Here is a 25,415-nt window from a genome sequence, read left to right as displayed (position 1 = left end):
TTAAAAAATAATGAACTGCAAAGAATCCGCTTAGTTTGCGGTGAAAACTTTCTACAACAAGGGAGTAACTCACGAACAAACATTTTGCGTAGTGAAAAACGGCAAAAGCAAAATAAAAAAATCTTCGGCACAAGTTATAACACCTGGACAGTCGATTTTATTTCAAACCATATTGAAAAATATGTTTCAAAATATGGCTATCAATTTCATACTGCATGCAAACTCAATGGGACACGCATTTATGATAATTTTTGTGTAAGGCTAAAACTATACCACATATTAGTTTTCATTTTTTTTTAATATTGTGTTTGCTTCTTTTGGAAGCGTTATATACATGTAATAGAATTTTTTTTTTAATTTGACTATTCTTTTAAATTTTCAAACGTTTCTAAGCTACTTGCCAGGTTACAAACATTTATATTACACGATAAAATTGCATTTTGTGATGTGCCCATAAAATATGATCCATATTTTCTTCCCTCTTCGAATTACCGTTTCTATTTTTTTTTAAATGTGTAATTTCATGAAAACCATTAACAAACAGGACATTGTAAAACATTAGAAACTAATGTACAACTAGTGTACCAGCAAAAGTGCTACGATCACGATTGTGTGATTACAATACAGTTGTAAATCCTGAGCAGATAATATAGAAGCACCCAAAATCTTCAATTAACCATAGACCGTAGCATTTTTTTCTTCGTTTGAGTAAAAAGTCAGTGAGTAAATTATAGCAAAGAGAGCTTCCAATAGTCAAAAAAACGGTTACTACTGTGATTTGACGTACGACGCCTCTTGCGAAATACAAACAGAAATAAGATAAAATACATCTGAAACGTCAACGACAATATACGTACGAAAAGTGTATGTAGGTGCAAAAAAACTAGAAATAAATAATCTGCGAAAACAAAATCTCTAAATAAAAGTATGAATGACACATTGAATGCGAAAAGTGTTGGATCGCTTAAGCAGGTGGAAAAAACTGAGTTGAAAAAAATAATCGTTTGTATACGAATTGTGAAGAAATAATTTCAAGAAAATCTAATAATTTCTGCAAACACAGTAGACACCTTTGACAATAAGTGTGTCTGCACAAATAAGTTAAAGCGTAGTGTGAACAAAGTAAAAAACAACAGGAACATGTTATGAGGTCGCGATACATTATACACAATATTTTTAAATTTATTTGCGGTTGAAATATACTTCAGTGCCGTTCAATGCACATAGCTTTTTTCTGTACCCATAGTTATGATATGTGCTATGATATATATATATATATATATATATATATATATATATATATATATATATATATATATATATATATATATATATATATATATATATATATATAAATATATATATATATATATATATATATATATATATATATATATATATATATATATATATATATATATATATATATATATATATTTTTTTTTTTATATATATATATATATATATATATTCAACACATTGTGGTTATTCTTTTCATTTCATCTTCAGTACTAGTACTAGGTACTAGCCAATTCGAACAACTGCTTCAATGTATAACATTCACACGTATAGATTGAATGAATTTGATGATGAAATAATCCGAACAAAAACGGTATTGACTCATACAAATCAGCATAAAAATCTCATTTTACTTAAAACAAAAATAGAAGAAAAATCTTATTAGTGTACAAAAGGATTTGTCTATTAAATGTGAAAAAATATTAAGACTCCCTCAGGTATACGAAAGCAAATGCCCAAAATTTTCAAGATGCAAGGTCCATAAAATGTCATTGTAATAATGTAAATGACATTAACCATTCACGAAAAAAAAACTGTCTCAGTTATTAACACACATCTGAAAATCGATTTGAGTGTTATGTCTTCATAAGTCTGTTGTGTAACTACTTAGGCTGATTAAAAGCTTTTATTGTTTCAAAAGACGTATCAAAATCCATTGATCAAAAAACCGCGTTAATTTCAACTCACTAAACAGTAGTAAAATATGATATTATTCGTTTTTTATTATTTCGTTTTTTTTTATTCTGTATTTTTATAGACAAATACATTATATCGATAACGGAAAGTGTGGTAAAAATATTTCTGAATGAAACAAATAACACGTGTGAATGGCTAGCTGTTTCCAGAGTAAAAACGAACGCTGTAAGAAAAAACACACAAAAAAATGAAGTAGGAGACGAAACAAAAGCATGTATACGAAAACGATTTAAAAATCTATCTATTAAATTTAAATTTTATGTGTACTTAATTATAATGCTACAGAATAATAAAAAATCTACTTATTCATCTATATCATGTAAGAACAAAGTGGAAAGAATGTGTTTATGTATGTCCTATATAGGATTATTCAGAGTTTCTCATCTTTTTGGGACACTTTCATGACTATTGTTACGCGAAATGAACTTAATGTGGTGGGATCGGACTCGTTGGTACTCTTTTTCGACAGCCACATTGGAAATTGGACTCTAAATGCACCTATCCAAAAGGGTACCATAGACCAGTTATCACACTCGAAGCTTACCTCGGAGTAAATGTGGCGATCAAAGTTGATCACTGACTTTATTTTCCATGATTTTCCCCATTTATTCTCAATTGATTCCTAAAAACATGTACCTATATTTTTTTGTTTTTTCTTCCTAAAAATGCTGCGTCGTCAACATACCGGTCAGCCACCGATTGGACACGTGAATGCGGCATTGTTTAGTATTGTTTGTCAGCGCAGCCAAACCGTTTCGATTGTTCGATCGAGCGGATGGCTGTGGTGACCTTCTAACTACTATCTATCTCCCTATACAAAATAAAGTAACAAATGACGTTCACATGTAGTGTTGGGTAAAGTAGCACAATTTAGTGTGTTGTGCGCACACGCACATTGCCCTAAGTGTGCTGTGCGCACTGTGCCCGCAGTGTGCACTTCGAACCAGTGCGGAAGTGCTAGCACAGTGCTAGCACTTTCGCCCAGTACTACCACTTTCGCACTGTGCGCTCTCTGAGCACAGAGCGTCAGTGCCAGTGTGGCAAGATTTTTTTGGCAGATTTCGGTAGCAGCGTCAATATTTTATCGATAGTATTCGGTAGGAGAACCGATACCGACCTTACGCAATGCCCCCGGACTACTCTAAAAATGGGCTCATGGAACGTACGCACTCTTAGCAAAGCCTGAGCCTTGAAACAACTTGATGACGCCCTAGCCACACTGAGCATGGACCTCGTAGCTTTACAAGAGATTCGGTGGCTAGGGAACGGTGTGCACAACAGGCGCGGTAAGCATTGCTACGACATATACTACAGCTACCATGACCGCCACCGCGTGCTCGGAACGGGTTTCGCCGTAGGTCCCCGGTTGGAACCCGCAATCATGGATTTCAAGGCTATAAACGATAGGCTATGCACCCTGCGCATGCGAGGCAAATTCTTTAATATAAGCCTCATAAACGTTCACGCCCCTACCGAAGATAAAGAGGAAGAGGAGAAGGACCTTTTTTACGGCCGTCTCGCTAGAACTATAGATGCGTGCCCCAGGCATGACCTCAAAATCATCCTGGGGGACTTCAACGCAAAAGTCGGTAGGGAGCCAATGTACCGCCAATACACTGGCTGTCACAGTCTGCATGAGCACAGTAACGATAATGGTAGTAGATTGGTCCAGTTCGCCGCAGCGAACAATCTGGTTGTAGGAAGTACCAAATTTGCGCGGAGGGACATCCACAAAATGACGTGGGTGCACCCGGATGGCGAATCCTTCAACCAGACCGACCACGTGTTAATAAGCCGCCGACGACAGTCGAGCCTGTTAAACGTCAGAACTTATCGAGGAGCCAATATCGATTTCGATTACTACTTGGTTGGCTTAGTGATACGTTGTAGAATCGCCCGCCCCTGCGACAATGGGGGCGGAGAAAACACGCAGCCTAGGCTCAACACGGACTCTCTAAGGGACATTACTGTCCAACAGGAATTCAAAGCCGCTTTAGAAGAGTCTCTACTACCAGAAAACAGATATTAAACTACGAGCGAGAGGTGGAACGCTCTAAAAACAAAAATAATAAACTGTGCAAGAAATATACTCCCACCACGTCGTGGCAACACCAAATCTGGCTGGTTCGACGATGAATGCAGACAAGTGACCGAACGTAAGAATACTGCATCTCCTATGTAGCAGAAGCTTATCAAGGGATCGAGCAGGCGGCAGAGAACCTCGGATTGCAGATAAAAGAGGCAAAGACCAAACTGATGGTGGCAACATCAGCGGACCTACCAATAAATAATCCGAATCTACGTAGGCGTGATGTACAGATAGGTGAACGCACTTTTGAAGTCGTCCCAGAATTCACCTATCTTGGGTCAAAGGTCAGCAACGACAACAGTATGGAAGTTGAGTTGCGCGCAAGGATGCTGGCTGCCAACCGGTCATTGTACAGCCTGAAGAAGCAGTTCACCTCAAAGAACCTGTCGCGACAGACGAAGCTGGGACTATATAGTACCTATATATTTCCAGTACTCACATACGCCTCTGAGACATGGACACTGTCCAAATCTGACGAAACCCTCTTAGCCTCGTTCGAGAGGAAGATGCTCAGAAGGATACTTGGCCCCGTATGTGTGGAAGGACAATGGAGGAGCCGCTATAATGACGAGCTATACGAGATGTACGGCGACCTCACTGTCGTACAGCGTATAAAGCTCGCCAAGCTGATGATGATGATGATGATAAGTCCCACTTCTTACCCCAACACAGGTTTGAGAAGGACGGAAGTATCTTTACGATAATATTACTCTAAGGTAGTTTTTGAATAAAATAAAAAATTACGAGCAAGTGGTGGCATCGGACGTCATTCAAAAGAATCCACCAAGTCATACACACACCCAAGACGACCGACGTAGTTTTATCAAGAAAAAACGGGTCAACTCCATCGAACACATCAGGACATAACTGCATATGGCCAGTTCCACTGGTGCCACACCGGCTCCAGGGCAATACCTTCCGAAGCAGCAGAACCTAATGTATTGGAAATTATCAGGACACACTGCAACATGCATATGGCCAGTTCCGCTGGTACCAACGATGGCACCATGGCACTACCTTCCGATGCAGGAGAACCTAATGTATCTGGAATTGGCCACTTACAATCATCAATGAGTGAATCTCGCTGTGACCTCCCAGACATGCAGACAGCAAGCTCTCCCAAACTAAATCCGATTGTACACTTGTACGCGCGCGTGTCTCAAACTTATGTTGTTTCTTTCTTATATATTTTTTCTAATTTGTTTTCATATATCAAGAAAAATCTTATCATCATCATCAAGCTCATGATGACAAGTGCAGTTATACATAACATAGTGACCAAGGTGGATTTAAAAATATCAGGTGGTGGAATCTAGAGTATTTTGACAATTCGTCACTTGACGTAAGGTCCCCAGGGTTCAAACATTGTTTACATTTTTTAAAAGGTTCATTTATTTTTTTTACCACTTTTTCTCGATTAAATATTCTTTAAAAATATATGTTGGGCTTTGCGAGTTCATATTTAACATTAAAACATAGATTTAAGTGTGTTATTTTGTGTTATTCCGTAAAATTACTCTATAATTAATTGTGTTTGCGACAGTTTTGAGGATAAAAATTACTTTTTTTCAATTGTCGCATTAATTCTTCATTATATACGAGTCGTATGGACAATTTACATAAGATTAGAACTCATACTCACATGATTTTACATTTCGTGTACAAACAAATCATCAAATCTTTTGTTAATATATCTCATTTTTTCGATAAAATCAATAGACACACAAACATGCACGTAGTAACAAAGAAATCTTTTCTATTTGCTATGCTTTGTGTGCGGAAAGCATTGTTTAACGGTTTTAAAATGACGTAAAGTCCCTCAACTATGGCGACCCCCCAAAGGCCCTTATCCACCACCTGATATAATTAATAAACCTTGCATAGTGACATAGGACTTCTACACAAATATGACATTACACAGTTTGTTTAACATATGCCGCACACTTACGTTTGAAGTTTGGCAAGTTACTCGCATTCTTGATTTCTCCGGCTAATCTGTTGTATAATAGAATCCCCTTGAAAAACAAAGAGTTTCTGGCACCATGTGAAATTAAGTTGGAAACCCTCGGCTCATTTGCTCTGCGTGTACAGTGCCGATGAACATCAGATCCTCGAACAATGCGTTCCCCTAAATACCCTGGCAAAAGCCCCCCCCAAAACTTTAAATATAAAGGTCATAGTTTGATACACAATCCTCTGCTCTACAGACATCCACTGAAGAATATCTAGCATAACAAAAGACGACGTACGTCAGCCACACCCTAAAGCTAACCGCATAATACGATTTTGCAATCTCTGAAGCCTTTTAATTTGTCCCTTATTGCCAAGAAACAGAATCGACGAGCAAAAATCAAAATGTGGTGAAATCAGTGACTTATAGAGGTTAACTATCCCAAAAAAATCGAGATCTTTTGCCAGCCTACTAATAACCCCACACTTTGATGCCAATTTAGCGATGACCCAGTCTACGTGAGTGTTGAACTTCAATCTGTCGTCTAAAATAATCCCCAGATATTTAACCTGATGGACTCTTTCGATTGGTTCCTTATTTATCACGATGGATGGGGGACTGTCTAATACACCAGCATTCATTACCATATAACTAGTCTTCTTAACGTTTAATGCTAGCTTTTTGTACCTATGCCAACCATCCAGAGCGTTTAAATCGAAATTAATCAGCGACTCTGCTTGCTTGATGTCTTTGTGCGAGATAAACAAAACAGTATCATCGGCAAAAAGATTGATCTCACAAGACTTCAAAACCTGTTTCATGTCATTGATATACATTATAAACAAAATTAGTCCAAGAACACTTCCTTGCGGAACTCCAAGGGTATTTTCTATAGGTTCTGATATAGAGTTTCCAAAAACTGTTCTCTGAGTTCTGTCTTTTAAATAATTTTCGAACCAACTGAGCTCTTTCCCCACAATACCAAAACGCCTTAAGGTCTGCAGCAATAACGGTCTTGATATAGTCTCAAATGCTCGTTTTAGATCCAACAAAACTGCAACTATCGATTCCTTTCGATTCATCAACACTTTCCACCTCGCCAGTACAAGATTTAAAGCAGTTTCACAAGAGTGTCCCTGTCGATATCCTGATTGTTCACTAATCAACAGGTCATTTCGAGTTAGAAACTGGACCAATTGCTCCTTAACCACCAATTCCAGCACCTTTTCGAGTACATGCAACATATTGATGGGACGAATCTCTTCCGCACTGGTAGCTCCGCTAACTTTAGGAATAGGTACACTGGTGGACATAAAAATAGGAACTTTTTTCTGTGACCGAAAGACATAGTTCTTGTCAGATATATTTGGTAGCCCTGAAAAGGACTGTTTAAGTGGTTGTTGGGAGGAGGTGTTGCGGTGTTCCACTGAGCGAAAACACATTTTAACGGTCAATCTGGTGACCGTTATTCGCTATCACTTCCTGACAGCGTTTGGCCATATCGCCGATGAGATTACGGCATTCGCTTCTGTCTATGCGTTCCCACATAAACTTGCAGCGTATCCATAGATCATCGGCTGAACGTGCAGGCTGGTTCTTAAGCTGACGCTTGAGAGTTGACCACAGATTTTCAATCGGGTTGAGGTCAGGACTCAACGCAGGACACGGTAGAACTTGCACATCCTGGTTTGCCAAATAACATTTAACTGTTCGCGATGTGTGCTTAGAGTCGTTATCATGCTGAAAGATGTAATGCTCTTCGTCTCCGAATTGTTGTCGGGTGTATGGCAACATCTCACGACTAAGTATTTTTCTATACCCTTCCGAGTTCAGTGTCCCGTTGATACGGAACAAAGGACCCGTGCCGTGCCAGGAGAAGCAACCCCACACCATTACGTGGCCGCCTCCGTGACTAAGGGTTTTTATCGTATTTTTCGGATGATACGCCTGATTAGGAAAGCGCCAGACGTATTTAATGCCGTCCGAACCATCCAGATTGATTCTGGACTCATCCGAAAAAATGATTTTGCTCCACCAAAAGATGGATGCAGCTAAATGTTCTTCGGCAAACCGAATGCGCGCTTCTACGTGGTGCGGCTGCAGCTTACGAACCTTCCTCGGTCTCCGGGCACAGAACCCAGCGGCGTGTAAACGGCGAGACACCGTTTTCGCCGAAACTTGCAAACCAAGCTCCTGCTTGATACGAGTGCAAGTTTTGAAAGGATCCGCCCTGATCATCTCAACAATCCGCGCGTCAACGTCGGCCGTTGTTTTTCGCGGACGACCTGTCGATTTACCCGTAGCCTCGCTACGAATGGCGTTGTCCACAAACGTCCGCGAACGGCCGAACGCCTTGCAGATTGTCTTGATTGGCACGTTCTCACGATACAGCCCCTGAATGTGTTTTCGCTCCTCTGGTGTGCAGTGCTTTCCGCGACCCATGATGATTTTGTGGAATTTTTAAACAGCAATCTTTCACCTTGACCACTGATGGAAGAATGAAGCACAACACGGTTTGGCTCTCCTTTTATACTGCCGCAAAACGCTGCCGGCACTCAAAACTCAGATAAGTAGCGCACCAAGAATGAGAGTATAAAAGGCAAAATTCGGCTATTACAAATTCAGTACGCCTCGAACTGTTGGCGATGACACACCTAGTGTATGCAAAAAAAAACACACAAATTTTTTTTTCCTATTTTAATGTCCACCAGTGTATTACCAATGATTCCATCCAAGTCTCCGGAAAAATACCCTTCTCCCGCGGCTGATTGAGCACTATAAAAAGAGACTCTCCTACCACATGGAAGCAATCCTGAATAGTATTACAGTCAACATTTCCTATGCCCGCTGTTTAGGACAGGTTGAAACACATAGTTTTTAATTTCTCTTTTGTAATTTTCTGAAATTTGAATTGGTTTCCTGGAGCATCATTACAAAACAAAGAATCAGGCGCTCTGGCATCAGCAATGTTTTGATTTATATCTAAAACACTGTTTACAAAAAACAAATTGAATTTCTGGCATATTATTGAATCTGCCGATTCTACCAACCCATAAAATTTTACAACAGAAACGCGTGATCCCTCTGGCCTTAGTAAACTTTTAAGCACTTTCCACAACTCCTTGCTATTTCCTTTATGCTTAGATATCTCACCACTAAAGTAATTTCTACGAGTAGTTTTGAGATTCCTGCTGTATGTATTCCTTAGTCTAGTGTATTCAGTCCAATCGTAGCCTGAGTTTGATCTAATAAAATGTTGGTATGCTTCGTCTCTTCTCCGTTTCGCACGGCTAAGTTCAATGTGTTCCATAACAAGTCTGCAGCTTCGTTGAAGCTCGGTGCTTCTTGCCTTAAACCTTGTGACACATGATTGCAAAGAGCAAATTTCGAGTACCTATTCCAACATTTAAATTTTCGTTGAATCGTTTCACCACGTTTCACGTGTGAATATGCCGTGTGAATTCGTTAACTTTTTGTTTCATGTTTACTGAATCCATTAAGCTTTTCAACTTCGCAGATTTTTCAACATTTAACCAGTCAATATTGAAATCACCGACGATAATGTTAAGTTTGCTAAAATTCAAGAATCTATCTAACCATTCTTCCAAAATGTCTACAAACCTTGAGTCACTTGCATTTGGCGAATGATACAATATCCCGTAATTGCCTGCTGTCATTCCCTTAGAAACTGCAACACCAAGAAACCAATTACCCTCCAATGATTCATTAAAAATCACCTTTAGGACAATTTCGCTCCTGGCATAAACAGCTACACCTCCTGTATGACGTGAGTGGGACAAACACGACACAACCCTATAACCATTAATATGAAACTGCTGAAATACTTCTTCCTCAATCACATGAGTTTCAGAGATTAAGACCAGCAACGGTTGAACTTTCTCTACTGTCTCAAGAAACATGGCGTAGTTGGACGAAAGACCGGCTACATTGAAATATAAAATCTCTCTGAACCGTCCCAACTCCTCCCCTACCTGCTATTGAGAAAGTTGCATACGCCTTTCTATCTGTTTTTTAAACATCGGACAATTATAATCATTGGCCGCATGTCTTACATCTAGTTTAAGGTTTCTAACAGAGTTTGCTAACACGCAATTCACACATTTCAAAGAAGATGAAGTACATTCGGACGTTTTGTGTTCATCACCACATTTTGAACAAGCTTGCTTATTCTTGCACTCGGTGCTCTTGTGATTAAATTGACCACATCCATAACACCTCATAACATGCACGGACTTCGAAATTTTACACCTATCAAATCCCACATTTATTTTTCCTAATTTTGCCAGACATAGGCCAGACTCATAATCATTTTCCAAGACCGCATTATATTTTTGGTACTTGTAAATTTTATTTACAAACATTCCTATGACCTTGACCTGTTTCCAGGGTATTTCCTCATTTTGAGATTTTAAAAGATCTACTAAATGTGAGTCAGTGTATTTTTCGCTCATCCATATTATCTTTACACGTGACAATGGTAAATCCGTTGCATACTCATCTCCCAAAATGTTTTCTACTTCTTTCCTGAGTTCATCTAATTTAACCTGAGCAGAACATTGACCTGACCGTCCTTGCCGTTACGGAATTCCGACACCTGTTGCTTCCTTGGATCCAGCTTAGCGCGAAGGTCAGCTCTTGTCTTATCACAAGATTGACCCATCTTTGGTACAATAACCAGAGTCTTACTATTCTTATTTTTGTTTGCTAAAATGGATCCAGTAACCTTGTCAGAAATCTTAGGCGTCGAATTAACATTCCCCGTGTCAAATCGATTAATAATGGTTTGAACATTACTGTTCCCTCTATTCGTCCTTTTTCTTTTCTTAGTCACTGTAGCCCAACTTTCATCCTCTACTGTTTCTCTGGCCTTAGTATCGTCAAAGGTTGCACGCAAGGCTTCCTTTGCCTTATTTGAGCATTCTACCGCACTCAAGTTTTCTCGCAATTTTTGCTCCAATTTGCGTTCCACTTGTGCGCAGAGCTCAATTTTTAGAGTCTCGATTCCCTTTTCCAAGGCACACGATCCATACACTCACATTCGACTCCAAATTTTTTATGGATTGTGTGAGTAAATCGTACGATCCACTCACATCTACATCCATACCCGCCAAGCCCGATTTGTGTTCTAAACATCTATCACACATATACAGCACATTCTTATTCTCAATAATTATTTTGGCTGCTGTTTTCGAGAGCGAGGGGGTAACGCAGCGACGATGAAAGTTGCCACCACATTTCCCCGCACACAAAATTGGGTCATCGTTTATTAAAACTACGGCGGAGCATGCTAAACACTCCATGCCGTAAAAACAAAATTCGGGCGAGCTGTTTTAGAATTAAAAAAATTATCATCACAGACATGAAAAAAAGGTAACAGCAAATGCACACAAACACTACTCTACTACAGCCTGCAATATCAAACGCTTACACTCGTGTACACGTCTTGACAAACGGACAACGATACGTATGCTAGCACGAACCCAAACACATACCGAGTAAAGATTAATCACTTTTGGCAACGCAGTGACGCTGTCGACCGAGATACTTCACCCGTGTTTTACATTCACAAAACAATAATACAAATACTAAACAATGATACCGCAGGTAGCACTAACATTAAGTACCAAGTAGAACAAAACAAAATAACACTTAGCTCTCTATTTCACAAGTTTTCACAGTTCACAAACGGGAGCTACACATTCACAGGACTGCACTTGTCACCATTCACCTCAAGCTCCGGTGGGCTGGCCATGTTATACGCATGGAAACGGACGACCCAGCCCGTAAAATCTTTTTAGGCCGTCCACAAGGACAGAGGAGGCGTGGTAGGCCCAAATTGAGGTGGCAAGATGGCGTGGAGGCGTCCGCTTTAAAGCCCGGATAACGGACTAGTAGACGAAGGCGCGAGACCGTGAGCGGTTTCGGACACTCCTGAGGCAGGCCAAGACCGCAAAGCGGTTGTAGCGCCGGATAAGTAAGTAGGTTAGTAAGGATATACAAACGTTAACCACAAATTCACGGGCACACTTTTCGGAAGTCTTTTTCAGACTCGTTGAGCAGTCTTCGTCCACCCACGATTTTATGATTTCCAATTGCTCCGCAGTGAGTTTTTTGTTGTGTGGACCTCCTTTTTCGCTCGAATGGTTTGTAATCACACCATCTTTCAAAAACTTATGAACAATTCGAGAAACAGTTTGGATGTTCAGATCCATTATCCTAGTAATGTCCGTCATGCGGTATTCCTCATGATACAATTTTACAATTTTTTGTTTTTCTTACAGTGAAATATTTTTTATTGACGGCATCTTTGATTGATTATTTCTAATGAAATCCTTTGCCTGAATAAGAAAAGCACTTTAAACCGGAGAATTTGAAAAAATTATTGTAATTAGTTACCTTTTCCTTGGCCTGATTGAATGTTTATGAACCGGCATCGACGCAATGTAAACAAACTATCTTCTGACACTTGACATTTGCAGGGTTGGATTGAAGCCCGGATAAATTTCCCCTGCGGATTGCAAAATTCCCCATAGACATTGTAACTCTCCCCTAACTGCTTGAAAGATTCCCCTATATGATTGCAAATTTCCACACAATGCTTATCACATTCCCCTAAGTGATTGAACTATTCCCTTATATGATTCGAAACCCTGTACCCCTGTAACCCTGGTCGACCGAAACCAGCGTTGACTGTTCATGTAGGAGTATCTTAGGATTGCGTGTAGAACCTCATATGGACCTTAGTAAGGTGTGGTTAGCGCGGGTCGGACGGTGTCGTTGCGTATGAACACGTGAGTACACCTGTTCAGATCGGTATGCACAAACGGTGTGCGGTTGGTATTGTATTGTATTGTATTGTTTATTGTATTAAGTGATTGGCCAAACAAGCGGCCTTATCACTGAATTAAAACTAAAACTTAAATAACTAACGCAGTGTACAATGACAAAACGGATCAACAAAATCTAGTAGGTAGGTGCCAGTCAAATGAAGTGTAACGCTGATTAAATTTACGGGCCATCGCAGTCATTGGGTCGTTCTCGCTGTATGCACGTCTTGTAAGGTCAGTTCTTATTAGTCTGTAGTTACGGAACACTCTAGGAGGGACATTTATGTTGACTCTAGCCAGTAGTTCTGGCGAATCTATCTCACCGACAATAAGTTTGTAAGTATGTATGCCGACAATAAGTTTATAAGTATGCCAAGCGATGTTCTGTGGTCGAATGCTGCTTATCGTCTCCCTTAACGTTTTGGCAAAGTCGGATTGGTTGGTGTGATATAGAAATGATAACAACACCTTGGATAACCATTGGTTGTCTTCTGTCTAATGCCCGTTTATTTATCCTTCATGCGGTTTGTCGCTTTGACAGATTGGCGTTGTCGGAGCTGTCTGAACCTGCACGTCACTGATTAAAGTGCAGGGCTGCCAAACATTACATACCCTCATGATGTTCTCATCACTTAACGTCTACTACAAAATCTGCCAGTGCCTGTGGCAACCGTCGGTTCCGCACCGGTCGACCTTCATTCATTTCTATGGGCTGCTCATCAGACTGGCCAGGAATTTCAGCATATTGTTCAACGCTTGTTTCCGCTTGCTCCTCATCAACTTCGACGTGAGCGTCTATAGAATCATTCGGGTTTGACCTTGCATCAAGAAAGAGATCTATCTCGTCCTCAGCTGCGGATGATGGTAAGGCAATGTGTGAGGTTGTCTGAAGGTCTTTTCCCCCGTATGTACTCGGCGCTCTTCGAATGTCAAGCACATGTCTTGGCGTGCCTTCCACCTCTACAGTGTTTCTTGATATGACACCAGTCACTGTGCCAGGCTTCCATTTGGTTGTACAGGTTACTTGGGGTGGCTTAACGAATACCGAATCTCCTGGCTTGAAAGGGCATTCCTCGACGCCTTTTTCTGAAGGCTCTCGAGGTTTTGCCGAAGATTGTCTCAATTTGTAACGGAAGATGGCATCTGCTATTCCTCTCGACAACAATCCGACACCAGATTGTACCAAAACACGGCCTGGAGAGGTGATGTGGCCCTTCTGGCAGCTATTCTTTTAGTTGTTCGATGGTTACGTTCGATAATACCATTACCGGATGGACGATAAGCTGCTCTATATCGCCTCACTACATTCCAGTTACTACACAGCAGTTCGACATAGCTAGAGCGGAATGCCAATCCGTTATCCATTAGCAATTCATCAGGAGGTCCTCTTTCACGAAATACTCCTTCCAACAGCTGACTTATTTCTGAGCCACTGTCTATTTTTATCTCACGCCATATCGCAAACCGTCTTGGTCCACAATCTACTATTGGGGCCCTTTCCGTTTGAAATTCGTAGGCTGTGTAGGCTGTGTGTACTCGAATCTAATTCTAGCTTTTAGGCTAATATTTTCTAGACTGAAAATCGCAGGCTAGTTTTTTGTGTGGTTTTGTATGGAGTGTTTACATAATTTCAGCCTCCAACTGTCAAACTCCATACAAAAAACTGACTAGGGGGGCCTTTCCGTTGTAAGTTCGTAGGCTGAAATTTCAGCCTGTCAGCTGTTTGCATTTTATAGCAGTTTTCGAGCAACTATCTAAGTGGGTATAATATACAGGTGGGATTATCCCAAGGTGAATGAATTTAAAAGGCTTATTTTTATCGCTTCTGCTTCTGGATGAAGATTTTAACAGTGTTTTGAGTATTCGTCAAGCCTCCAGAAAGCTTGTTTGAACAAAAGTTTTCACCCATCTTATCAAAAAGTGATATTCAAATTTGGTTATAAAAAATGCTATGAGACCACCTGGACTACATACACTTTGATTCCAGATTCCACCACCTGATCTCTTTAATGCACCTTGGGATAAATGTAAACAAACCTTTGTTTTCGAGCAGGTACTCGAATCTAATTCTAGCTTTTAGGCTAATATTTTCTAGACTGAAAATCGCAGGCTAGTTTTTTGTGTGGTTTTGTATGGATTGTTTACATTATTTCAGCCTCCAACTGTCAAACTCCATACAAAAAACTGACTAGAATCGTGAAGGGCTCCTAGAATTGTGAAGGCCCCCATTGTAAGATATTTCCCAAATAGCCAGAATTGCTTAAGCAGCTCATTTTGGCACGCTAAAGATCGCTGCTCTAATTCGCCTTTTGCAGTAGATAAACAGCATCAAAGTTCTATGTGGGTCTTTCAAACAGCGCCTAAGCAGCTTCCTTATGCCACGATGCCAGGGATTATTTTTCTTTGTGTTTTATTTTCAAGCAAGCGTCATCGATGAAATAAACAACAAAATTTGTTTGGTTTAAACACATATGTATATTTTTAAATCTTTTGTATTGATAAATTACACAAATTTTTACACAATTTACTGATACTTCACAATCGCTTCACTCAATATTCATTCTTCAAGTAACGAATCTAACTTGTGCAGCAGCAATGAGATTATTGCCGGCGTCCGTCTTTGACACTTTGACAAGAGCCACCTTGAACCGATGTCATGCATTAAAAAGCTATAAAGTTCCACCAAGTTCAGTACCCTTTCTTAACAAGCCTTCAAGTTCCATCATGAACCCTACGCATAGTGCTAATCAGCCGCAAAGTTCCAAAGAGTACCATGTGCCTGTTAAAAAGCTCCATAGTTCCGCAAAGTACCGTCTATCTCTTAATCAGCCACAAAGTACGACATCGGAACGATTTTTCGTTAAACAGCCCTAAATCAGCTATAAAGTACGAGCTGGCTATTTGGGTAATGTCTTAAACTATGGGTTCCTAAAATTAGACGTAATGCAGTCTCGAATGACACTAGTACATTTCGGTACACTAACACCGGTACACCTGTCCTGTCTACAAAATTTGAAAATAAATTAAAATTCTTGGACATTAATAACAACGGATCCCTAGCACAGAAAAGACGATAACGAAAGTCAGTTATTAAAAATTGTCGAGTTCTTAAAGGTCTAGTAGGGACATACAAGTTTACATGACTTAGCAATAGAGGTGCATCAATTCTTCCAGTTAATAGTTTAAACATAAACATTCCTTGGGTGACCATTCTTCTCTTTTCAAGAGTTTCAAGCCCTAACAACTGACACCTCGTATGATAAGCTGGTAGCACGACGTTATGTCTCCACGGAAGCCGCTTAATAGCTACCAGGGAAAATTTTCGCTGGATCCTCTCAAGCCTCAAGCCTTGTGGTATATCACTTTTAAAGTACAACTGAAAAAAGGGTATTTTGTTGTAACTATCACTTTATTTATGCTCTCTATAATCGGACAGAGTTTCCCCTTATAAAGTCTAACTTGATCTGACTATCCTAAATCCTATCCCGCTATTTATACTAAAATTTCCCTATTTAATCCTAGCTTAATTCATTTGCTTCCTATGTATCCTTAATTCCGTCGTATGTCTAATTTCTTATGCTACCTATTCTATCCTTATCTTTGCGTATTAGCTATCCTATTCTAACCTATACTAACACACTTCTACCAATCACAACTATTCCTATAAATGATAGCTTACTATAATTTTTGCTATACTAGTTTACTATAATTATGTTCATTACGCCTATGTGTATGCGCCACACCTCCTCCCTTAGAAATGAAAATCGTATAACATAGATTTTCATCGCTTGACTAACCTATTTTTATGTATAGTACTTTCCTTTTTGCTGTATTTGCTTACGATTGTACAATTTGGGTTTTGTATTTTAGAAACAATACATGGACCTAAATATAAAGGATCTAGTTTCCTCCTGTTTTCGTTCTTTAAGTACACCTCATCTCCTGGTTCAATTATTAGCGGGTTGATGCTGCAGTTTGGAGCGATCTGTCTTTTTTCTTTTTGCTCAATTAATTTCTTTCGCGCTACTTCGTTTGATTTCTGAAGTTTGTACTTTAATTCATTGTAATAAAGTTCGTGATTATACACAGGTTCTATTTTGCCTGTCACTATGTCTTGTGGGAGATTTGCTTTTCTCCCAAATAATAGTTCAAATAATGTATAGCCAGTATCTGTATGTGCTGTGGTGTTGTAAGTAAACTCATAGAATTTTACCCAGTTATCCCAATCATCGCCATGCTCGTTGGTAAATGCTCTCAAATATTCGTTAAAAGTTCTATGGTTCCGTTCTAAAGCGCCTATTGTTTGTGGGTGATAAGCAGTCGCAAACGTCTGTCTGATCCCCAGTGCTTCTGCTACTTTTTTCAACACTTCGTTGTTGTATTCTAGACCTTGATCCGACCGCATTTCTGCAAATTTACCGTATGTTAAAATGACATTCTCTATGAGAGCTCTTGCTATTGTGTTGGCCTCTTTATTTCCTGTTGGTATCAAGATTATATATTATCACATTGTACAATAACAGCGTACCTGTTGTGCTTGGCTGTTTTTGGAAGAGGGCCCACTGTATCTATTGAAATTATTTCGAACGGTCTTAAGGGTGTCGTTGTTACTACTGGCTTCTCTATTGTGTGTCGTGTTATTTTGTTTATCCTACACATTTCGCAATTTTTAACGAAGCCTTTTATATCTTCTTTCATGTTTTTCCATTTGTATTTGTCTCTTATTTTTAGATAGAGGCGATATTGCCCAACATGTCCTCCCGAAGGTAGCATGTGATAATTGTGTAAAATTTCTTCTATTTCTGTTCTTGATGTAATCCACTTAGGTGGTACAAATCCAATAATCTCGCAACCGAAAATGGTTCTATTTACGATTTCCTTAATGGTTTGAGGCGAGTATTGAGTAAAAATTTCATCTTCCATGGAGATAGCTAATTTGTCTCTATTAAGCTTTTTTGCATAAGTACATAATCTTAGAAGAGCAGCCTCGAATGCCTGACTTCCATTCTGATTAAATCTGATTATTGTACTTTCTAGTTCCTTGTTGTAGTTGTTGTTAAAAAGTGTTATTGTAATTGAATCTTTATTTAGCTTTGACTGAATTTTTAACACTTTGACCGCCAGCCTGACGTCACAGTTTTTGAGTGAGCACGTAGCGCATGGCAAGAGAGCGATGAGAGCGACAGTTTCTCGTGCGATGGTTATCACTCTTTTGTTTCATTGCGATAAGCGGCGTAGCACATGTCGTTCTCGTTCTCTCTTTCCTACCCCATTCGTTCTCAAGAGAATCACTGAGCGTCAAATGCAAAGCTGAACGGTGAGCAAAACCGTCATGCGAATTTATATGACACGGCGCTTAAAGTGTTAATAATTTATTAACCTCGGATGGGTTCTCGGTGTTCCAAAATGCTGGTTTACCTATCTTCTCGCTTGTGTCGTTTTGTGCTGCAGGATTTGTTTCCTCTCTATTAGCTCTAGTCATTGCCCTAGTCTTTACTACTAAGGCTTGATTGTTGTTGGCCTCATTAGTGCATTCTTGCAGTGATTTCAGACGATCAGAGGTAGTTACTATTCTTGAGAGTGCGTCTGCCCCAACGTTAGTTTTACCGGCTACGAATTCTACTTCAAATTCAAACTCCTCAAGGTCCAATCTCATTCGTGTTAGTTTGGAGGTCGGATTTTTCATGTTGAACAGAAAAACTAGGGGTCTATGGTCGGTACGAATTTTAAATTTTCGACCATAGACATAAGGTTTGAAATAATTGATAGCCCAATATCTATAGCTGTCAATTCTTTTTCTATGGTTGGCTTGTTTTTCTCACCCTTGGTAAAGCTTTTAGAAGCAAATACCACCGGGTGGTCATTTCCTTCGCATATTTGCGATAGTATGGCCCCACATGCCGTGTCCGACGCATCAGTAGTGATAATGAATTCTTTTGTAAAATCAGGATATTTGAGGACCATAGGTGATAGAAGGTTGTTGCGAAGGGTATCAAAAGCTTGTTGACATTCGGACTACCAATTGAATATTTTTCCCTTTTTTAACAATTCGTTTAAAGGTTTCGCGATTTACGGTAGTCATTGCAAAAAGCAACAAATCTTCTAACTTCGTCTGAGTTAACTGGTTTGGGGTAATTTTTAATTGCTCAAATTTCGATTCGTCAGGGTATATTCCCTTGTCTGTAATTTTGTGCCCAAGGTAAGTAACTTCGATTTGGAAGAATTTACATTTTTGAGGATTTAATTTAAGATTGTAATGCCGTAGTCTATCAAAAACATTCTTTAAATTATCAAGTAGTGCATCCTGTTATGATTATATCATTGATGTAAACGAACGCGCTCTCAGGGGTTAACCCAGCCATTGCTATTGTAATCATACGCTGAAAATTATTTGGGCTCACGTTTTGTCCAAAGGGTAACCTTTTTTATGGTTTGCAACTTATTACTTATTTATTTTAACATATTAAATATTACATAAAATAGACGCGTTCACGAGACACGCACTGTACAAGATAAAACGGGACGAGCACGCGCTACGTCCGTCCGGGTCGGCGGATAAAAGATGAAGAGACCGATCCCCAGCCCTTCATTTTCGAACTTAGCCGAGCAGCGCCGAGCTTAGCCGAACGCGTACGTCAAGCCCTTGTCACGTGGCGACAGGGTTGAGTAGCGGTGCTGCGCTCAGTTTTCCCAACACCTCTACCTTTTAATTCAGTCGGTACGCGCTGAACCTACGAGGCAGTCTTCTACTCCTAGAAGAACGTCGTGGTAGTCGTGCCTGCTGGTGTTTGACGTCCTCGAAACCCAAGGATGGATGTGCTGCTTCCTGAAACACAGGGAGATGATGCTGAGACATCCGGCTGCGATGTGGACACAGGCGCTGATGGCTCGGACAAGGGAGTGGAGCTTTGTTCCGTGGGCAAACCCCACTCCTCTAACAGGATCTGTAGCGGCAGATTATCTTCATCCCGCTCTCCTTGTTTCCTAGAGACTGTAGTACGACGACGGAGCTGATTCACGTGGCGCCGAAGCCTCCGTTGCTCCGTACATTACGGTGCCGATGCTGCTGATGATCTCCCCTGCAATCCAACTCCATGAATTGCCGCGAAATATTTTGGCGTAAACCAAATCTCCAGGACGCCATTTGGGGAATCCGATATTCGCTGAAGACTCCCGTAATGGTGAGGGCCGCAGCAGATGATGAACCGTCCGTGTCGCCCGGTTGACCATGACTTCAGCAGGCGTGCGTTGGTTCAACATTGGATTCGGGGTGGAACGGTATGTTTGCAGGAACAGATTGAAAGCCTCTTCAAGCGATGCCTTCTTGATTCGAATTTTCTTCAAGGCCCGCTTGAAGGTATCCACAAACCGCTCGGCCTGGTCGTTCGATTGGGGATGGAACGGTGCAGTCGTAATGTGTTTGTTCAGGCTTAGGCACGGAAGCCCTGCCAGTTGATTCGTGTTTAACGAAACACGAAGATCATTCGTTGAGTTCGGAGCGTTCGGGCACGATCGATTAGTTTATAAGTATAAGTGAATTGCGTGAAATAAACTCTCTTCTAATTGTGCAATACAAGGAACAACACCCGGTAATTATAAAACGCTAGAAAAAGTTACACCGAAACGCGAAAGAACATTATCCGAAATCGTAAGATTGATCATTGGTGCCGTGACCAGGATAACGACGGATTCTGGTTGAAATAGTTTTACGGATTCTCGCGATATTTGTGATTATTGTGCGTATAACTTTGCTTTAGTCGCAACACCGTCGACCGAGCTCACTGTGTTCGTGAAATTTAGCGTCATCCTAAAACCGAACTATGGCAACCCAACAACGCATCCTATCGTCCAGAAGGACAGCGTTGCTAGCGATGTTACCGGATTACGAAAAGTTTATCATAGACTTTTACCCAGAACAGGATGCAATGCAGATCGACCCTCTCATTGCAAAAATCGAACAGCTTTCCATCGACTTGGAAACTGTGCAATGCCAATTAGAAGACGCAGCAGTCACACACGACGAAATTGTGCATAATGCCGTTGTACGCGATGATTACGATGATCGTTTGATACGCATAGAAGCCGTGTTAAAATCAAACAAAATGCGTTTGCCGCGAAATGAAAGCGCAGGCATAATTTCTTTGGCAGGGACAAAACAGCCCACCATCGCGCTTCCCGGGTTTGCTTGTGGTTACACTCGTGTAAACAATACTGCGGCGACACCTAGCGGAAAGCAAATGTCCTACCAGCATAAAAAAGCTAAACCTTTACGCGAAGCTAATTCTCCGGCTACGACTTACGCACACACACACATGCCCTATATGCTATTCGCAACACTCTATAGCGAAATCCCCGCAATTCATGCTCATGAATTCGGATGAACGATATCAGAACGCAAATACACTCAAGCTCTGCCTAAATTGCTTGCACGACAATCACCACACACGGGATTGCTCGTCGCAACACAAGTGTAAGCACTGTAGTTCAGCACACCACACACTGATACACACACCGCACTACACCAGCACATTTGCCACTGCACCGAAGCCAGCTGCGCCAAATGCTCCTGCGTGTAATACACAAAACACCGACACATTTTCCACTGCACCGACGCCAGCTGCGCAAAATGTTCCCGCGTGTTACACACATAAAATCGGTGCATTTTCCACTGCAACCAAGTCAGCTGCGCAAAATGCTCCGGTGACACACACACACAACACTGACGATCACACGGCAAGCACTCAAACAAACAGCGAGGCAGCACTGAGACAAACTTCTGAGAAAGTTCTGTCTCAAACTGCGGTTATTCATGCTAGGGATGCACATAGTATAATGCATCCGGCAAGCGCACAGTTAGATGGTGTAACTCAGCTTATGCCAATCATCGATCGATTCGCTTATACATCAAATACAAAACATAATTCGATCGACATCACTCTGACTGGTGCGGATCAATTTTCCATCCCGGTGCAAAACACGGTGCTTGCGAAGTTTGCGTCCAAAGCCACCCACTACGAGCTGGATGTTGATGTTTTGATGATTCCCAAATTGTTCGAAATCTTTTACATGCCATCGGTAGCATGCATGGCATCACGAAATGAATCCACCGAGCGATTCTGTAAAGAAGAAGAAGCACAAGTTAATGATAGATACTCACTCAAAGTGTATAGGATTGCGCCCTACACTAGATTACCTTAAACTCGCAATTGGAGTTTCAAAGGGAGCAAAATCAGCACGATACCAAATACACCTGAGAGCGCTGACAAGTGTCAAGTAAGAGCTACCCGCCAAGGACTCTGTATAAGATTTGCCAGCTGGGTGATTTGAAGATATAGAACAATAAATTCTGACTCCACAATCTGTGCTGTTAACTGAATTCTGCATGTATTTCTTGGGGTAGTTATTACAAAGTGCTGTGTTCCGTTAGCGATGTTTACCTTTTGGGGTTTGTACGCTGGCTTAATTTCCCCTCTTTCCGTGAACATACAAATGTTTCCTTATGATTAGCCAATACACCACCCTTTGACCCCATAGTTTGCATAATTAACTATGTGGATGGCGCTACTGTGAAGTGTGGAATAGTTGTGTTATTGCCTCTAGATGGCGCTGCTCTTGGTTTTACGGCTTACTTCGCGTATACAACAAATTGCCTACATTTGGCGCATTTAAATTCTAAACACAAAGTACGAAAGCACGAAAAGTTTCACGAAGGGACAAAACACCAAGCTGTTCACTTACCTATTGAGCTACATTTAGATAAAACGTATGACGTATCCAATTCACTTAATGTGCTCGCTGCTTTATGTGCTGAACAGATCGAGGCTCGAAAGCTTTTACCATACGAGGAGGTAATTGCTCACGTTGTTTTATATGATCCAGAGCAAGATGATTTATGCTTCGATGTGCAGCACCTTTCGCACCAGCGACCGTGGAAGCATTTATCCTGCGCGTATTATCCTGCAGATTTCGTTTCTCACAGTATGTCAGCAGAATTCCTGAAAAGTAAGCTGCGGAGCTTCGGTCCGGATTGGTTTTGTCTACCCTTTTTCCATTTGGCCCAACTCTAACCCTGAACCAACCGAAGAAACGAATCTTGAGATTCGTATGGTGAGTGCTACCGTAATGATAACGCCTACTAATTTTCCTTTGTTTACGTGTTACAGCTACAAGCGATTGTCGCGTATCGTTGCATACTGCATTCACTGCGCAAGTAACACTAAGGAAAGGTCACGCACTCAACGAACAGCAGCACACCACCACGCACCTTTAATCATCACTACCGAGCGCATGAAAACTGCAAACACTGTGCTACACCATACAGCGCAGCTGGATGCATTTTCAATGGATCTCGGGCAGCCCGAAAACGGCAACGTTGTGACGAAACAAACACCCTGGCGAACACTAGCTTCACTCCTAGACGCTCTAGGAATCATTCGAGTAGGAGAAATATTACGGCATACTCAGCTGCCCTACCATGCAAAGCATCCTGTCCTGCCTCCTAAAAAGCAGTCGTTTACGCACATGATCGACAAGTGCCGTTACACGGAGCTTCATCAGCCAGAAGGAAGATCATTGCACTCGACGGTACGGGATGAGCATTGGCCGTTAGATGGAAGGCTAATTTTGTATTGGTCAGTTGAGATAATTTTTCATCGGTGCACACGACAGCAACCGACAGTTTAATAACTACAACTTTTATCACTACCACGATTGACTGCGCGACGCGGTTTACCAGCACACAACGCGAGTGCTGCAAGCGAGCTTCATGAGCTAGTAACTATCTATTCCGCGGCGATAAGTATAGTTATACTTATTCGTTACAGATTGCAACCGAATTTGCACTTGGCACTTTCCTCTACCCAAACCACCACCCCCTTGCGGATTGTGGAAGGCAGCAGCGAAGACCGTCAAGCGATAACCACCTACACTGCAGCTTTCACCTGCACTACCGGTCTAAACTTAATCGAGGCAGCGACGCGTTCGCGTCCTCTTCTATCGATGCCTGATGACCTATCGATTAGTCGTCACTTACACTTAGCGCATATCCTAGTCGGCACATAGGTTCAGCATTTGTCGACGGCTTGCCTACAAGAAGTACAACGCGTTTGTTCTATGGCGATGATGAACAACAACAGCTTAGCTTACCTGGCAGACAGATTATCCCGGAGATCGGTATGCTCTTTCGCAACACCACACGGCATGCGCACACCGAAGACGATAAGCTGGCACGGGTAGTAAAGCTGAAAATAACGAAAGGTATCGTAACATGCCCCCTCATAAGAATTTGTATCTTACCTGCATCTGAACGCGAAGGCACATACGTTTAACTTCCGTTATCTTTATTTGTTATTGTTTTGATTATTGACTTGCGTCAAGGGGGGGAGGATGTTCAGGCTTAGGCACGGAAGCCCTGCCAGTTCATTCGTGTTTAACGAAACACGAAGATCATTCGTTGAGTTCAGAGCGTTCGGGCACGATCGATTAGTTTATAAGTATAAGTGAATTGCATGAAATAAACTCTCTTCTAATTGTGCAATACAAGGAACAACACCCGGTAATTATAAAACGCTAGAAAAAGTTACACCGAAACGCGAAAGAACATTATCCGAAATCGTAAGATTGAACAGTGTTCAATGCCGTTAGCGTCGCAGAACTCCTTGAAAACTTCACTGGTAAACTGAGTCCCGTTGTCGCTAACCAGTGTGACTGGTGGTCCGAATCTGGCAAATATTCCTCTCAAAAGAATGATTGTGGAATGTGAGGTTATACTTGCAGTTTTCACGATTTCGGGCCACTTCGTGAAGGCGTCAACTGCGATCAAGAAGTATGCACCATCGATTGGTCCGGCGTAGTCGATGTGCACTCGCTGCCAGGGAGCTGATGGTTTTGGCCAGGGCGCTGGTGCAGACATACGTGCAGACTTTGCTGCGGCCTGGCAAGCATCGCAAGTAGCGACGCAGCCAATGATGTCGTCGTCCAATGACGGCCAGTAGACGAAACTGCGCGCTATCGCTTTCATCCGCTGTATGCCTGGATGTCCCTGGTGGAGCTGCTTCAGGCACCTCGTCTGCAAAGCCGCGGGGATGACTACCCTCTCCCCGAACAAAATGCAGTTCCCAACGGTTGTTAAGGCGTCCTTCCGGCTGTAAAAGCGTGCTCGATCCTTGCCGAATGTGACGTTCCTTGGCCAACCGTCCGTGACGTACCGATATACGTTACGAAGTAAAACATCGTTGCATGTAGCTTTTTCAACTTCTCTAAAACGAATCGGAAAAGTGTTTAGTGATTTTATGGCTACAGAACTTACAGCTTCCTCAAGCTCGATGCTGGCGATCATATATTCTGGGTCCGGCTTAGCATGCTTGTCAATAAGCCGGGATAGTACGTCTGCGTTGCCGAATTTGTTCGTTGGTATGTACTCGATGTGGAAATCGTACAGCTGCAATGTTAGTGCGAATCTTTGGAGCCGATTCGCCGTGTAGACAGGGATTCCCTTTTTGGAGCCAAAGATTCGTAGCAGGGGTCGATGATC

Source organism: Anopheles gambiae, chromosome 2, assembly GCF_943734735.2.
Source record: "Anopheles gambiae chromosome 2, idAnoGambNW_F1_1, whole genome shotgun sequence".
Lineage (NCBI taxonomy): Eukaryota > Metazoa > Arthropoda > Insecta > Diptera > Culicidae > Anopheles > Anopheles gambiae.
The sequence above is the reverse complement of the archived record's forward strand: the minus strand, read 5'-3'. Positions refer to the sequence as shown.